At 39.0% G+C, this 9,327-nt stretch overlaps 1 non-coding gene and 1 pseudogene across 1 annotated transcript; both read left to right on the plus strand.

The window, feature by feature from the left end:
• Positions 1–2,095: 2,095 nt before the first annotated feature.
• On the plus strand, positions 2,096–3,244 carry LOC138147644 (olfactory receptor 10D3-like; annotated as a pseudogene).
• Positions 3,245–5,515: 2,271 nt separating this feature from the next.
• Positions 5,516–5,622, plus strand: LOC138147757 (U6 spliceosomal RNA). Its single transcript, XR_011164884.1, has one exon. It is a non-coding gene; the product is annotated as a U6 spliceosomal RNA (small nuclear RNA).
• The last annotated feature ends 3,705 nt before the right edge of the window (positions 5,623–9,327 follow it).

Here is a 9,327-nt window from a genome sequence, read left to right on the forward strand (position 1 = left end):
TCTATTTCATTGAATAACCATATTTTCTCCTGAAGTATTATTCTCAGTTTTTTTGGGTAAGTGATTCTTGGTTTTAATTCTAGCTCCTTTGACCTCCAGAATATTATATTCCAAGCCCTTGGATCCCTTAGTATTAGAAGCTGCTAGATCTTGTGTTATTCTGATTGGGTTTCCACAACACTCAAATTGTTTCTTTCTGGCTGCTTGTAATATTTTTTCCTTGATCTAGGGACTCTGGATTTGGGCTATAATATTCTAGGAGTTTTCTTTTTGGATCTTTTTCAAGAGGTTATTGGTGAATTCTTTGATTTTCTATTTTACCCTCTGGTTCTAGAATATGAGGGCAATTTTCCTTGAGAATTTCTTGAAAGATGATTTCTGGGTTCTCTTTTTGATCATGGCTTTTAGGTAGTCCAATAATTTTTAAATGATATCTCCTGGATCTATTTTCCAGGTCAGTTGTTTTTTCATTGAGATATTTCACATTGCCTTCTATTCTTTCATTGTTTGGATATATTTTATAGTGTCTTGATTTCTCATGAAGTCATTACCTTCCATTTGCTCCAATCTAATTTTGAAGGAATTGTTCTCTTCAGTGAGTTTTTGAAATTCCTTTTCCATCTGGGCAATTCGACTTTTTAAGGCATTCTTATCCTCATTGCCTTTTTGGGCCTCTTTTGCCTTTTGAGTTATTCTATTTTTTAAAGTGTCACTTTCTTCGGTATTTTTGGGGGTCTCCTTTAGCAGGCTGTTGGCTCACTCTTCATGATTTTCTTGCATCATTCTCATTTCTCTTCCCAATTTTTCCTCCACTTCTCTTTCTTGATATTCAAAATCCTTCTTGAGCTCCTCCATGTAACCAGTTGATATTTTTCTTGAACACTTTTGATGCAGGAGTTTTGCCTCAGTTGATTTCTTCTGGTTCCATGTTGGATCATTTTTGTCCTCATAAAGGGATTCTATGGTCTGATTGTGCTTCCTCTGCTTGCCCATCTTGCCAGCCAATTACTTGACTTTTGAGCTCTTTGCCATGGTAGAACTCTGCTTCCACAGTGGAGAGAGCTGTGTGCTAAATCACTGGGGTTTTCGCAAATGTCAGAGGTCTGAGGAGGGTGCGTTCTCTATAGCCACCACAAGCTCTGACATTCTCACCTCAGGACCACCATCGAAGACAGAGACCCAGATCCAAGCAGGTCAAAGCAAGAGAGATTACCCTCTGCGTGGTTGCTTGGTCCCACTATGATCTGCAGGCCAGGACCTCTGGAGGCAGCCACACAGCAGCAGCGTCAGCCACCATGCCTCCTCCACCTCCCACCCTGGGGGCAGAGGCCAGAACAAGCCCTTCAGTTTCAACAGAGTTCCCCATTGACCTTTTACTTTCTCTTTTCGTTTTTATGGCTTGAGAATTCCGGACACCACCACAGCTGCTGATGATTCACTGTCCTGAAGTCTGCTCTGGCTGGTCTAGGCAGCTGGTCAGGGCCACCCCAGGGTAGTGTGGTTCATGCGGGACTGTACTTGCCTCCCAGTTCAGTGAGATAGACCCAGCCTGCCAGGCTGTCTTCAGCAGGAGATTCATTTCTCTTTGTCACTTTTTTGGGTTCTGTAGTTCTAAAAGTTGTTTAGAGTCATATTTTACAGGTATTGAAGGTGGTTGGGGTGGGGGCTCAGCAATTTCCTGCTTCTACTGCTCCATTTTGGCCCCACCCCCAATGCATCTGTTTTTGATATGATTTATTCTGCCTGGCCCCAAAAAGTACAACTAAGAGTAATAGGTAGAGAATACATAGAAATAGATTTTCATGGTTTATAATAACTTTTTTTCTCTCAGTATTCAAAGAACCAAAAACTGGAATGGGTTTTATTGGAAAGTAGTATGTTCTTAATTGTTGTAGGTCTACAAGCAGAGGTGGGATTGTCAGGAGTGGCATCAATGATATTGTACATGAGTTAGCTGTTCAGATATAGGTTGGACAAGATGACCTCTGAGTTAACTTCCAAATCTAGTTGCCTATGAATCTCTTACTCTGTTACTTATAATATTGTATCAGGTTTTTTTTTTAATTTTCCCAGGGTAGATCCTCCTTGGGAACTGAAGAATTGCACAGTAGTGATCAAGTTCATCCTGATGCGAATACCCCACACTGAGGGGCTGGAGGCTGAGCTCTTTATCCTGTTTCTGACATTCTATCTCCTCACCCTGTTGGGGAATCTGCTCATCCTCACAGCCATTATTTCTTCTTCTCAGCTTCACCTCCCCATGTATTTCTTACTGGCAAATCTATATGTGTTTGACATATATTTTTCCTTCAGTAAGTTCTCCTAAATTGCTGCTCTACCTCATGGGATGCAGTCACACCATCTCTTTCCAGGACTGTGCATCCCAGCTGTTCTTCTACCATTTTCTGGGCTGCACTGGGTGTTTTCTCTATACTGTGATGGCATATGACTGCTTTGGAGCCATCTGTCACCCATTGAGGTATACAGTCATTATGAACAAAAGGGTATGTACTGTCTTCACCATAAGTACTTGGCTGGGTGACTGCCTGTATGCAGCTGTACTTACATTTCTCATCTTTAAATTACCCTACTGTGGCCTAAATAAGGTAAATTATTTCTTTCTTGATATCCCTGTAGCATTGCTCCTACTTTGTGCAGACACCTCTCTAGTCCAGATGGTAAGTTTCACCAGTGTTGGCATCCTGGCTCTTCTATGTTTCTTGCTCATTGTTACTTCATACATTCCCATTGTATTCTCCATATTGAAAATCCACTCATTAGAGGCCAGGCACCAGGATTTCTCCACCTGCAGTGCTCACCTGACCTCCATCCTCTTGTTCTATGGGCCCGTGGTCCTCATCTATCTCAGACCTGCTTCTACACCTTGGCTGGATTCTGTGGTTCAAGTGTTGAATAACATTTCACCCCTTCCTTGAATCCCTTGCTTTTTGAATTGAAGAACAAGGAAATGAACTTGACCTTGAGAAAAGTACTGTACCAAATGGTAAGCACTTCGGAGTTAAGCCATGGGACCATTTCCTCCTTTTCCCTCATCTCAGTTTCTGAGAGGTTGCTCAAGTCATTCCCTCCATCCTATGCTCTGATTGGGCTTGTAGCCAAAAGGAGAGCTAGAAGTAGGACAGCACAAAAAGTTCGAGTGGGTATGAAGGTCACCCTTTTGGTATTAAAAGACCTTACTGCTAGCTCAAAAGGAAACATGCAGAGACTGGAAGCCCAACAATAACTTGTTATCAAAAACCCTTCCACATTCACTCAGTCCCTTCTGGAATTTGCCAAAATAATTTTAATGCCCCCTTCCTGTTTCATGCATTTTTATAACTTTGCACTCATTTCAATTGACAAGATTTTAATTTTGTCTAGGTTAATGCACTCTCAGTATCAAGGCCTAGGATGATGTCAGTTTGTTATTGTTTTTAGTATTGTTTCAAGAAAGATTTATCATTGAAAAGAAGTTTAGTGCTGCTTTTCTCTGTGAGCACTCAATCAGTACTTGATGACTGATTATGGCATAAATTCTACTAGTAGGTTGGTCAATTTCCCTAGGCTAAGCCTAGGACTGAAGTTAGCCTCCTCTGTTATTTTTTCAAACTTCCCAGGACTGATTAATTTCTTTAGGTCAGGGCATTAGTCTTAACCTAGGGTCTGTGTACTTTATACATACATACATACATACATACATACATACATACACACACACACACACATATATATATATATATATATATATAGAGAGAGAGAGAGAGAGAGAGAGAGAGGTGCATTTCAATAAAATTCATTTCTTGTGTAATCCTATATATTTTATTTTGTGCATTTAAAAACAGCGTTCTCCAAAGGGATTTATTTGTATCATTAGACTGCCAAAGGGATCCATACCATGAAAAAGATTCAGAACCATAAATATGGTCAGTTCCTTTCTGTCTTGTAGCTGTGTAGGACTTTTCTCATTTTTTTTTGGAGGTCAAGTTTTGAGGACTTTTTTTTTTATGGTCAAATACATTTGGCCTGTGTGAAACTTTTAAAAAAAATTTTAATATATGGACAGTTGGAATAGTCAAGATCAATTAAGGACTCATTTGGGGAGGCCAGTAGCAGTTGGTTGATGATATACTCAGAATAGTCTGAGCACCAGCAGGGTCCTTAGCTCAAACTGGCTGAACTTAGATAGGGAGAAGTTCCTCCCCTCCATTCTTGTCCCATCTCCCAGGCTGGAGAAACTTCTCTGATACCCTAAAGTCTAAGAGGGTGGAACTGGGAAAAGTACAGCTGGTAGGGGTCAGTTAGAGGGAACTATCTCTAATACAGTCACATCAATAATTCTCTGTCCCACAGGGTAAAGAACAGATGGCTGTTCACCTGCAAAAGGAAGCCTTCTTGAGCCAAAGCTATAAACCTTGCATATAGTAAGTGCTTAATAAATGCTTGCTGGATAAGCATAGAGGTTTTGCTATTCTAATAAAAAAAATTATTTGACATTTTGTAATGCCAAGCACAAGCAACTTCCAGGTTTGGATTACAAGCATGGCAAACTCCATCTATTCAATGACAGATTAAGGCAAATCATGCACAGAAAATCAAAATCAAAATAGAGGGTAACTCAGTCATCTAGTAAGTTCTCAAGTACTCCACCCCTGGAAAGTACATTCATTTAGTCAATCACAAAGTCTTCTCTCTATTCAACTGGAGATAAGTTTCCAATCATAAACAAAGTACGTTCATTTGGTCAGTCACAAAGTATAAAAGTCAAAAGTTTTCCAACCCTGGATCACAAATGAATTACAATACCATCCATCACCACCAAGCATCCTCTCAAAGGGGAAGTGGAGAGCACAAAGGCCATCTACCCCTAAGCCACAACAAAGTTATATCATCTCAGCATTCAATACCCAAGGAGAGGTCTTTTTTTCATCTTTACCAGAGGCAAGTTCTCAGCAATCTCTGTTCCTGGAAAGACAAAGCTTAACAAAGCCATAATATACATTGCCAGTGTCCTCATCAATTCACTATCTGTCTTCAGAACAGTCTCAGAATCCCCGAAAACATCAGCAAGACCCTCCTTCAGGATCTCTTTAAACATACAACAAGGAAATCCTCCTTCAATGCTTTTGAACCAACAGCATGGTTCCAGCACCTCTGCAACAACAGCACTGTCCTACATCAGCAGACAAATCTGGCAAAGTAACATCAAAACAGACAGAACAAATACTGGCACCACAGTCATACTTCTTCCAAGTTCAGTCCTCAATTCTCATTTCTCTTTCTCCAGCAGTAGCAGCAGCCTCCAGATGCTGGACCCTAGAAGTTCTTCTGGCCTCTCTCTAAATCTATGGCACCAGCACCTCCCAGTTCAACCCCCTCTCGTCACGTCAACAAGTCCATCCCACAAGTGGGCTTCACAGGCTCTGGGTTTTAACACTTAACCCTAAAACCAAGCCAATACAAGGGGATCTTTAAATTCCTTTACCATTACACATTTCATGATAAAATAATTTTGACAGTGCTCGCTTTGGCAGCACATATACTAAAATTGGAACAATACAGAGAAGATTAGCATGGCCCCAGCGCAAGGATGACATGCAAATTCATGAAGTGTTCCATATTTTTAGGGGCGGCCAGGTGGCTCAGCAAGTAAGAGCACCGGCCCCAGTGTTGGGATGACCTGGAGATCGAATTCTCGGCTCGGACACTTAGCACCTACCCAGAAACACTTAGCCGTGTAACCTTGAGCAAGTTACTTAACCCCGATTGCTTTAAAAAAAAATAATTTTGATACTATCAATGATCTATCTGTATTTCTTCCACCAACACAGATAACAACCTCAATATAATCTATAGATGTTATTAAGACAGTTTCTGGGATGAAAAATTTCATCATTTTGCAGCCACCTTCATGACAAGCCCTTACCAATTTAGTCAGGACAATGCTCAAATGATAGAAATTCAGTTTATTGTCAATACCAGCTTCAAGGTCTTTTCATTTTGGTGGGACCTGACACAGTTTGTTGGTATGGCTTTCAATAACCCAGGGTCACCTCCCTGAATGATGAGCCACCCTGGGAAGATTTTAATGGAAAATGTAATGATATGCATATTCTGTATTGGGCTTCAGTATGACTTTGTTGCTCAGTCACGTCTGACTCATCATTATCCCATTTGGGGTTTTCTTGGCAAAAATACTGGAGTGGTTTAACATTTCCTTTGTGAGTTCATTTTACAGATGAAGAAACTGAGGCAAACAGGGTTAAGTGACCTACCCAGTCTCATACTGCTGGGTTACATAGCTAGAAAGTGTCTGAGGCTGTATTTGAACTCAGAAAACTGTTCTGCTGCCTCCATGCCTGGTGCTCCCTCCACTGTGCCTCGTTGCTGCCACATAGATACCCTTTCAGCATAACTAGTCAGGTGTAAATAGTAAGGAAGTTACATAAAGTATCAGAATTATTTTTTTAAAGGTCAAACCCAATTTTTAATGTAACCACCAGGTGGTGCTACGAAGCCACTAATCTCTTTACTAAAGGTGTTTGCAGTTTCTGGCATTCCAGGCTGCTCAATAAAGAGAAAAGAAAAACTGCATTTGGAGTTAAGAGGAACTAAGTTCTATTTTGATTTTTTTTTCTTAATTTAGAGAACCTAAGCTGTACTCTAAATTTCTTAATAGTTATTCTACTACCTGTGTGATCTTGGGCAAATTACTTAAGGTTTCCAGGGTTGTTTCCTCATCTGCAAGATGGATATTTCTAAGGTTCCATTTCTAAATCACCGAGTTCTCTGTCACTTGTTCAGCTTGGTGGTTAGGTGCTCCACTCAACACCAGAGCAACTCTGGGTTTTCTATGGTTCTTGGGGAATGAGGTTCTTCTATCATTGAGACCCACCTCACCCTGGGTGGCTATGTCCATTTTGTTAATCTCTTGGCAGTGAAGAACCTGTTCTTTTTTGTTTTCATTCATTCATTCATTCATTTGATTTTTAGAGGACAGTTGGAGTTAAGTGACTTGCCCAAGGTCACACGGCTAGTTTTTGTGTTGTGTCTGAGGCCGAATTTGAACTCAGGTCCTCTTGAATCCAGAGCCGGTGCTCTATTCACTCACTGCGCCACCTAGCTGCCCCTGAAGAACTTATTCTACTGGGAAACTTCTATCTCTACCTCATCCCTTAATCAGCTGTATTTCAATGAATGCTTGTCATGTGATCAGTTCACTATGGGCCTCCAACCCACAAGCAAATAAGTTTGACCTATGCCATGTTTTCCTTAGTAGTGGACTCAATAAAAGGAACAAAATAACATAAAGTAGAACATCAAGTTGCGTGCCTTTAGCTTTGCCTAGACTCAGACAGGTTTTAACCAGTTGATACCAATTGGCAGTGATGGTCATAAATGTAGTAGTTTTATGATCTAGATATAGAATCAGGTTTTTCCCTCTGCCCAGCAAGCAAAGGAGTACAGAAAATAAAAGTTACCAACTTCTTTTCTACTCATAATATACTGTCTCTCATTTTATAATTGAGGTCCAGAGAGTTTCTCCCCTTATGCTGAAAGGTAGTAGTTATGATACACTGGCCACCACACCATCTTACTATTGCCATGCTTCTGATTTCACAAGAATTCCTGCTTCATGATTTCAGGGTATGTGGCTTTTGGATTCTGTATAAGTTTAAAAGATGTATCTTTTAAAATTTCCACAACTAGACCTACACCAAAAAGAAATCAAAGAAGGAACAATATGTCATTTGTATTATATATATATATATAATGATATCATATATATGATATATATATATATATATATATATATATATCAATTCTTTTTTGTGTAGTGACACCTAGAAATGAAGAGATTGCCTAATAACTGAAAAATGGCAACATAAGAGTACATGGATGTAATGGAGTCCTACGGTGCCATAAGAAATGAGGAAAGAAATGATTTAAAAAACACAGAGAAAGACTTAAATGAACTGATGAACATTGAAATGAGCAAAACCATAAGGACAATTTATAGTATGACATTGGTTTTTTGAAAAGTGAAAAATTATGGGGACTTTTATAAACTAATGAAGGAAGAATTGAGCAGAATTTGTAAAACAATTCATGCAATAACAACACTGTAAAAAACAAATGACTTTGAAAACTATGAGAACTATGGTCAATTCATTGACCATCCATCAATCCAGGAGACCAATGATAAAACATGTCCTCCATTACAGAGAAGTGATGGACCTAGGGCAGAATGAGATGTGAATATGTACGTACATACATACATGCATACATATATATCTATATATACAGCTATTGAAGAAATTTATTTTCCTTCACTATGAATATTTGTTATGAGATATTTTCTTTTTCCCTTCCCTTCATGGGAGGTGGGGATATAAAAGTAGAGAAAATTGATTTCTATTATTTTTTTTAAAGAAGTATGTTGCATAATCATAGAGGGATAGGGTGGTGCTACAGATCTGAATTATGGCATGAACTTTCAGATGAGGTCATTGTTGATTATTAGTTAAATTTAACTGTTTTACTTTGTTACAAGCAACTTCTCATGAGATGGGAATAATCTGCAAATGTAATATAAAAATAAAATATATCAGTAAAGCAAATAACAAATATTAAAAAAGAACACTTACTGGAAGTCTACCTACCTTCTCCTGTATCTGTCACTTACCAGGATTCAGTTGTATGGCCCAGATAATTCTAGGCTGATTCTTCCCTAGGAGGATATGGATCTATTCTAATGAAGGTTCTGAGCTTATATGGTTAGAGAAAATCTATACTCATCACCATTCACGGATACAGGAGCTTATCTAAGCACACATTTTCTTTAATCAATTATTCCAGTCTATCCATTGACATACCTTTTATGCCCAGTAAGACTTCAAATCATCTAAGCAAGTCTCCATGTTGAAAGGGAGAGTTAATGTTAAGCCTGAATACGAACTCAGATTCTTAACCTCATCATAGATTTTTAGAATAGTCTACTTGTTCTGGGATAAGTCTGATTCAGGTTATTTAGTGATTTAGGCTCAGGATTAGAATAAAAAGACACATTCATACATTTAGCAAAGGGAGTTTAAGAGTAGCATGGACATAATAATAACAATTTGCATTGACCTAGCACTTAGAAGCTTCCAAAACACTTTTCAAATATTTTCACATTTTATCCTCATAACACCTGGGAGGCAAGTGCTATTTATATCCTCATTTTTCAAATGAGGAAACTAAGGCAGACTGAGGTTAAATGATTGACCCAGGGTCGCATAACTAGTAAATGTCTTAGGCCATATTTGAAACAATAATTTTACCAAAGTA

Source organism: Petaurus breviceps, unplaced genomic scaffold, assembly GCF_028583685.1.
Source record: "Petaurus breviceps papuanus isolate PSGF00001 unplaced genomic scaffold, PetGlider_PUasm1.0 90804, whole genome shotgun sequence".
Classification (NCBI taxonomy): Eukaryota; Metazoa; Chordata; class Mammalia; order Diprotodontia; family Petauridae; genus Petaurus; species Petaurus breviceps.